This window comes from Sturnira hondurensis, unplaced genomic scaffold, assembly GCF_014824575.4.
Source record: "Sturnira hondurensis isolate 20B ecotype Veracruz unplaced genomic scaffold, ASM1482457v3 Scaffold0013001, whole genome shotgun sequence".
In the NCBI taxonomy this organism is placed as follows: Eukaryota; Metazoa; Chordata; class Mammalia; order Chiroptera; family Phyllostomidae; genus Sturnira; species Sturnira hondurensis.
Window position 1 is genome coordinate 4,478 of NW_028085632.1, and position 7,876 is coordinate 12,353.

A 7,876-nucleotide genomic window follows, 5' to 3' on the forward strand; every position below is an offset into this window, starting at 1 on the left:
GTCATTCTCTTCTTGCTTCTAGTGTTTCTGTTGAGAAAGCAATTGCTAGTGTTATTGGTGCTCCCTTGTATGTTACTTCCTATTTCTCCCTTGATGCTTTTAAGATTCCCTCTTTGTTTGAATTTTGCTGTTTCAATTATGATGTGTCTTGGAGTAGGTCTCTTGGGGTTCCTCTTGATTTGGACCCTCGGTGCTTTCTGTGACTTTTTCTCTCATCAAATTAGGGAAGTTTTCCATTATTACTTTTTAAAACAGGTTTTCTTTTTAAAAAATTTTTATTTAATTATTGTTCAAGTACAGTTTTTTGTCTTTTACTCCCATCTCATCCCACCCCCCAGTGCTCCCCACCTCACTCCCATTTACACCCCCCTTAGTTGTTGTCCATGTATCCTTTATACTAGTTCCTGTAAATCCTACCCCCTTTCCCCCTGAAATTCCCTCCCCTCTCCTCTCTGGTCACTGTCCCCCTGTTCTTTATTTCAGTGCCTTTGGTTATATTTTGCTTGCTTGTTTTGTTGTTTAGCTTCCTGTTAAAGATGAGATTATGTGGTATTTGTCTTTCACCACCTGGTTTTCTATCCCTTGTTCTTCTTCTCCTTCTGGTATCCCTGTTATATGGGTATTATTATGTCTCATGTTGTCTTGCTATTCTCTTAAACCCTCCTCATTCATTTTGAGTCATTTTTCCTTTTCTTGCTCTTTCTGGGAATTTTTTCTGTCTTATCCTCCTGCTTGCTGATTTGGTCCTCTGCTTCATTGAGCCTGCTTTTATTCCTTCTACTGTGTTCTTCAATTCAGAAATTGTAGTGTTCATTTCTTCTTGGCTCCTGATGATATTTTCTATGTCGTTTTTCTTGTTGATACAGTTTGCAATATGTTCCTCATAGTTTCCCTGTAGTTTTATTGTCAGTGAGCTCATTGAGCTTCATTATAACCATTGATTTGAACTCAGTATCTAATAGGTGACTTGCTTCTATTTCGTTTATCATTCTCTCTGAGCATTCCTCCATTCCTTTCAATTGAGGGTTGTTTCTTTGTCTTTCTATTATTTGTGAGACTCTTTTTGTGTGTCTCTGCTTCTGAAATTGCTCTGTTTTGACCTTCTGATTTTGTGGTATGAAGTTTTATGGTAAGAGACCTGTGAGATTCAGTAGTGCTGTCTCCTTAATCTGGTAAACCTGATGCTCTTTGGATGCCTTTTATGCCATTTATGTTGGTTCTCTGGATATAATTGGGTTTTGATTGTTGTTGGGTCTTTTTTTGGTGTGTCTTTCCCTCCAGCTGGTTGACTGAGGGTCACTCTGCCCACCATGTCCTTTATGCTGGGTGCAGACAAAGTCAGGTTGTACTGAAGCTGATTGTTCTGTGTGTCTGAGGTTATAAGGCTTCTCTCTCACTGTTGTTCAGTTGTTTGTTCTTAGTGAATTCTCCACAGTTTAGTTGTTATTCTAGATTGGTCCCAGTAGGAGGTTAGTGTGGCTTTTTACTCACTCCTGAGCCATCTAGCCTTGCTGGTATCTAACTTCTTTTCACTTGTTGCTTTTATGATTCTCTCTTTATCTTTAACCTTTGGCATTTTAATTATGATGCATCTTGGAGAGGGCCTCTTTGTGTCCATCTAGTTTGGGACTCTCTCTGCTTCCTGTACTGGCAGGTCTATTTCCTTTACCAACTTAGGGAAGTTTTTTCAGTATGTTTTTGAATAGATTTCCATTATCTTGCTCTTTCTCTTCTTCTGGCACCCCTATGATATGAATGTTGGGTTGCTTGAAGTTTTCCCAGAAACCACTTATACTATCCTCACTTTTTTGTATTTTTTGTTCTTCTTGTTGTTCTGACTAGTTGTATTTTGCTTCCTTATGTTCCAAATCATTGATTTTATTTTGAGCTTCATCCACTCTACTGTTGTTTCCCTGTAAATTATTCTTTATTTCAATTAGTATATCCTTAATTTCTGACTGATTTTTTATGCTGTTGAGTTCATTACTAAGTTTTTTGAGCATTCTTATAACTAGTGTTTTGAACTCTGCATGTGATCCTTTTCTTTTCTCCATTTCATTTAACTCTTTTTCTGGAAATTTGGTTTGTTCTTTCATTTGGGCTATGTTTCTTTGTCTACTCACTTTGGCAGCCTCCCTGTGTTAGTTTCTATGTATTAGATATAGCTGCTTTGGCTCCATGTCTTCGTAATGTGGCCTAATATCATAGGTGTCCTGTAGGTTCCAGTGGCACAGCCTCCCCCTTTCACCCAAGCTGGGTACTCAAAGTGTGCCCTTTGTGTGGGCTGAATATGCCTCCTTTTGTAGTTGAGCATTGCTTGCTATTGGTAGATCAATGGAAGTGATTTACTAAGGCAAATCAGGTGCAAAGACTGGCTGTGGCCACTGACCACCACTGTGTATCTTCTGTGGAGGGTCAGCTGTGGGGAAGCATGGTGGTGGTGCTCTGATGTTGCATATGTGTGTCCACTGGGTGTGTTGGCCCTGAGGTTTCCTTAGTGCTGCTGGCTAAGGTCAACCCCCACCTTTGTTTTGCTCAGGGCCACCCTGCCTGAGCTATAAAGCAATATGAGATGGCAGTTACTTGTGCTTGGCTTGGAGATTCCCAGGTGAAGCCAATCTGTGAATTTAGGCTGACTGCTGCTAGTGCCAGGTCTTAGGTTGCTTAGCAAGAGGTATGGTGGCTGGGGGGTTCACTGAGGCCAGCTCTTGCTTGTTTGATAGGATTTAAGAAGTTGTAAAACATGAGTCAAGACCAACCATTCTTTTTTTTTTTTTTTTTTGCTGGTACTCATTTATTTATTTTTTATTGCTATACATCAAGTGCCAGCAGCTCTGGTATTTTCAAGTTAAACCTTAAGAATGAATTATAGAACAGTCAAAAGATTTAGAGAAAAATCTCTGTGCACCATTAGTACACAGAGATTAGTACACCATTCGTATGTACATTAAATAAATACCATAGGACAAACTGATGACTGGGAGCTACATATCCATGACTCACATGTTTACAATTTACTGTTAGGACAGACAATGACCTACAAGAGTGATTATCAAAAGGTCGAGTTCAACTGCATGTCTTTCAAAACTGAGATTCTGAAGAGAATATATACATACATTCTTTACAGACTGTAGGTGATTTTTTAAAATTCTCAAACATATAAACAATGCAGAGCAGGAACACTGAAAATAAAATTTTGTTGAATGAAGTGACAACACAGAAAGAACGCCTTCTTCAAATTCTCAAAATAACCCTTTTTTTTCATTTTTCTAATTGCTCAACAGAAACCAAAATGGGTTGTTTTCATAAAGATGATAATATACCAGGGACACACAGACCTTCTGAGTTATTTTTATATTAACATATATTTATAGTAAATATTTGATAGTTTTTTATAGCTTACTCAAATAAATGCATGCTTTCCTAATCCATAAATAACACTGACCACCATCCATTCAACCACATTTATTAAGTATTTAATAAATACTTAATGCACTGTGTCAGGGATGCAAAGATAAGTATGACATGGTCCTTGCTCTAGAAGTGTTCACAATCAAGCTGAAGAAATAACACGTAACATTTCCTTCCTTTTTTACATGATGAGGAGATTTCTACACAAATGGGGCTGATCTGCTCCTTATCCTAATAGAATGGTTCCCAAAATCTTGACCCTATGGAGCTACAAAAAACAAACAAACAACAAAAAAGAGATGTGTTTGGGTTATTTTTTCACCCAGAAAAGAAAATTAATGAGAAAAATTTTTCTCTACCAAATTTTTCTGTTTTTAAAAAACTGACCTGCACATATACAACATTTCATTAGTAAACTGCTCAGTTCTTAGTGGTGGTAATAACTGACCACCTCAAGTCATTAATTAATTGAAATCATATTTAATACATAATTTGTTTAAGAAGGCAGAAAAACGTGTAATGCAATCTAAAAAGAGTCTGTTAACTACAAATGATTAAAAAGTTTTAGTGCCTAAACAGCAACTCAGTGATCTGCAAAGGTAAACCTCATGGAAGACTTCACTTAGTGAAGAAGTTGGCTACATGACCGTTTGTGTTCTTGAGCGTATGAGAGGAGCATGCATTTGTCATCAAAGAAAAGCATGTCCATATACTTATAAGACTACAGTGGCCTGCTGACTTTCCAAATCTCCTAGGGTTGCATCTCCCTGGGAATTATATATTGAGTTTTTCAGGCACAAGAGTTGGCTCTCAAGCTCTGGCTAATTCATGTTTACACTCACATATAGCCATTCTTATTGTACTACCAAGTCTTCTATGGACCCACTGAGGTAGATTGGGAGAAAGGTGGAAAGCCAGGACTAGATGTTTCATTACCTAACACAGAGAACAATGGGGAGCTGGTGGTGAGGAAAGAGCATAGCTGAGCTTAAGGTAGTTGCTTCTTGAAGACAGGAACCCAGGAGCTAGGACCCAGATAGCCCCAGCAGCATGAGAAAATATCTACCCTGGAAGAGTTCCAAGGTTCAAAGCTCTGTAGACAATGGCAACCAGGATTGCAAAGGTCCTGTGATGTGTCTTGTGATCCGTTGGAAGACCTAGCTCAGTTCCGAGGTTAAACCCTAACTGCCTCAGCCCACATGCTGCAAGTAGGAAACACTTCCTGCAGCTCATTATAAATGTCAAGGCTAAGTGCTACTTCAAGGGAATGAGAAACACATTCTCAAAGAGGTAACTCTTGTGGGGCATAAAAATGTCTCAAGATATTGTGGCCTCCATTTTCTACTTTGTTCACTTATTTGGTATCATTTGACAAAGATTTCCCCTTTCCTGTCAGAGATTCTTTGATAGAATTTTGTTAATTTAATTGTAATCAAACCTCAATTATCAAGAATACAAAACAATACACCATTAAGTTTTAGAATACTTTTCAAACAAGACTAAGGGAAAGAGATATAGGCCAAGAAAATCCTCACCCTACCACTTGGCCAAAGTCTGGTTTCCTTGAAATATGGATTAATGATGCTTTTTCAAGAAGTTTCCCCAAATTAATTCCACCCAATCCTATTCTCCTTTAAATTATTGCGACATGATTTGTAGTTACACAAAATGGTTTAATAAGAATCTGCACTTGTTTAGAAATTGTTCCATGAGCACCTGCAGTTGTAAGTTCACGAGCATTGTAAGTTCAGTCTTTAAAACTAAAATATAGTCAATAAATATACCTTGCATTTTTTCTGTTTATTCCCATCAAAGTTGGGATACTCTGGATACAGAAGGAGCTTACAAGTTGTTGGCTAAAATGTAATTTTAAGGGAACACTTTATATTTCATACCAAATAATGGTTTTCAATATTGCATGTTCTAACTCAGAGATTTTGTCAGATGAGCACAAATATTACTGTGCTGTAACCATCTAGAGTCCCAGGGTCATGTTGGCAGCCAAAAGTACACTGCCACCCAGCAAGATGAAAAATTCTATCAGATCTTTCACATCATTGTCTCCAACCACTTAGGTAAGGGTGGCATCAAGGAAAGAGTTTAAAATCCACTGTCCATCCAAAGCAAAGCAGGGCACTGCATTAACAATAGCCAGAGCTCCCGAGAGAGAAATTAGGTACCTGACAAATGTCTCCATCACCAGAGGCAGACCTATGCTTAGAAAGTCAAAATGTGGGTGCTGGCTGGTGAAGCTCAGTGTATTGAGCATGGGCTGGGAAACCAAGAGTCACCAATTCAATTCCCAGTCAGGGCACATGCCTAGGTTGCAGGCCAGATTCCTAGAAGGGGGCACGTGAGAGACAACCACACATTGATGTTTCTCCCCCTCTTTCTCCTTCCCTTCCCTTCTCTCTAAAAATAAATAAATTAAATATTTTTTTAAAAAAGAAAGTTAAAATGTGGGATAAAACTGGTGATGCTCACTGGGTAGTGCAGGTGTAGTGGATGTCCTACGTATAACATATCAATTTGAGGTGGATGTTTCACTTTTATTAAGCGAGTGTGAGTTTCCAAAGAAGGTATTATGCAGAAACTTGAACTTGAGATTTTTTGCAATCTTTGTTGGTTCTACAAACTTGGCTGGTTTCAACTGCTTTCTGGGCAGGTAGGCATGTATGCAAACGCTTATTAAAATTATTTCTGTAGGAAAAGCACACATCTGTGAGGCTTTGATTGTTACAGCATGCAGTTGACCCATCTAGCCATTTGTATGCTCTAACTGGGAAGCTTAACTGCTGTAAAGTTGATGCAGTTATGCAGTAACCAATTTGGGATTCATAGGCAGTGGTATCTAGACATTCATTCCAATCTTGAACATTAGTAACAGGACAATCCTGTAGATGGCTAACAAGATCTCTCAGAAAAAAGGCCTCTGAGTCCAACTGCAGGTGAGTCCTCAGCAACTTTAGTGATAAGCACCCCAATTCCAGTATAGTAAAAGGGGAGGAGAATCACAGGGAGGAGGACAAGAGCTAAAATACCCAGGAGTGCAAGGACAAAATTATGCCAGATACCTGCACAAAATATCCTTAGCTGCTGGACTGGTGATATAAGTTGCAAATGAGTGGTAAACAGATCAACAAATGCTCCAGGATAAATAATGAAGAGAAAAATCCCAAAGCCATGAAATCAAACTTGTTCCCTAATAGCTGCTATCCCATGAGCAATTTCATGTACAACACCACTAATGAGGACTGCAGCAAAGAAATAGGTCAGTCAGTTGACAGGTAAATTTATACCAGGAACCACAACTTGTAGCATCTGTTCCTTGTGAAGTGAGGAGGAAGATGAAGAGGAAGAGGAGGAGGAGGAGGAGGAAGAAGAAAAGAAACAGAAAAGTCAACCATCATTTGTGCTAAAGTCTGCATCAGTGTTTTCCTCAGGAGAAAAAAAGAGCTAAACATGGCAATTGCACCAAACACCATTCCAAAATTGAACCATTGATAAAGCATCCTTGCTTTCTGCCATCCCCAAATGTAAAAGGCATGATTGCAAACAGCAGTTTGCCATCTTATGTGGAAAGGGGAGATGCTCAATTCATTGTTTTCTAGCCAGTCTTCATAAGACTGCTTAAAATACACAGATGACTTCAGCACCAAGTGGGTCAGGTAGACAGCAGTCCAGCCATCCACCACCAGTACCACCAGTGACACCAGAATCATGGTAGCAGCGGAGGCAGTGGAAGAAAGGTGAGCCGCAGTGTCCTCCTCCCGGTGAGCCGTGCAACAAGCCGACTGCCCAGTGCCTACAAATCACACCATGTAAGACCAGCCATTCTTATGAAAAAGCAGCTTGGGTGGGCCCATATGTTGGGTGGGGCACAGTCTCAAGAAATATCCAGGGTGGGTCAAATAGTGTTAGCCTGGTTGATAAAGTCTCAGATGTCACCAGCTTTCCAATTCTTTGGGGGGAGGGTTCAAAAAAGAAACATAGCCTCTGCCTGCCTTGAGGCAAGACACTTGAGTTTCTCCCTTTATACCACTGGTGCCTTTCAAGCTGCTACCCCAGTGCTAGAGCTCTGAGGGGGTGGGTCTGAGTAGGTGAGTCTGTGTGTGGGTTCTTCAAGAGGAACTGCGTGGGCTTCAGCAGTTTCTTCCACTGACTCAATCCCTGAAGGTTTTTGCAGCTAGAAGTTGTGGGGACTTATCTTCCTGGTACTGAAACCATGGACTTGGGGGCCTGGTGTCGGGCTGGGACTCCTTCTTCCTGAAATATCTATCCTGATTTTTTATCCACCAGATGTAGGTGAGGGACCAGCCTTTTCTGTGTCTGTGCTCCTCCTACCAGTCCAGATAGATGTGGTTTCTTTAATTCTATAGTTGTCAGACTTCCATTCAACTCAGTTTCTGATAGTTCTGAGTGATAGCTGTTCTATATGCTCATTTAAAAATATTTTATTGATTAT

The 7,876-nt window shown here is 39.7% G+C and overlaps 1 pseudogene; it reads right to left on the reverse strand.

The window, feature by feature from the left end:
* Window positions 1–5,368: 5,368 nt before the first annotated feature.
* On the reverse strand, window positions 5,369–7,149 carry LOC118997288 (membrane-bound transcription factor site-2 protease-like; annotated as a pseudogene).
* Window positions 7,150–7,876: the final 727 nt, after the last annotated feature.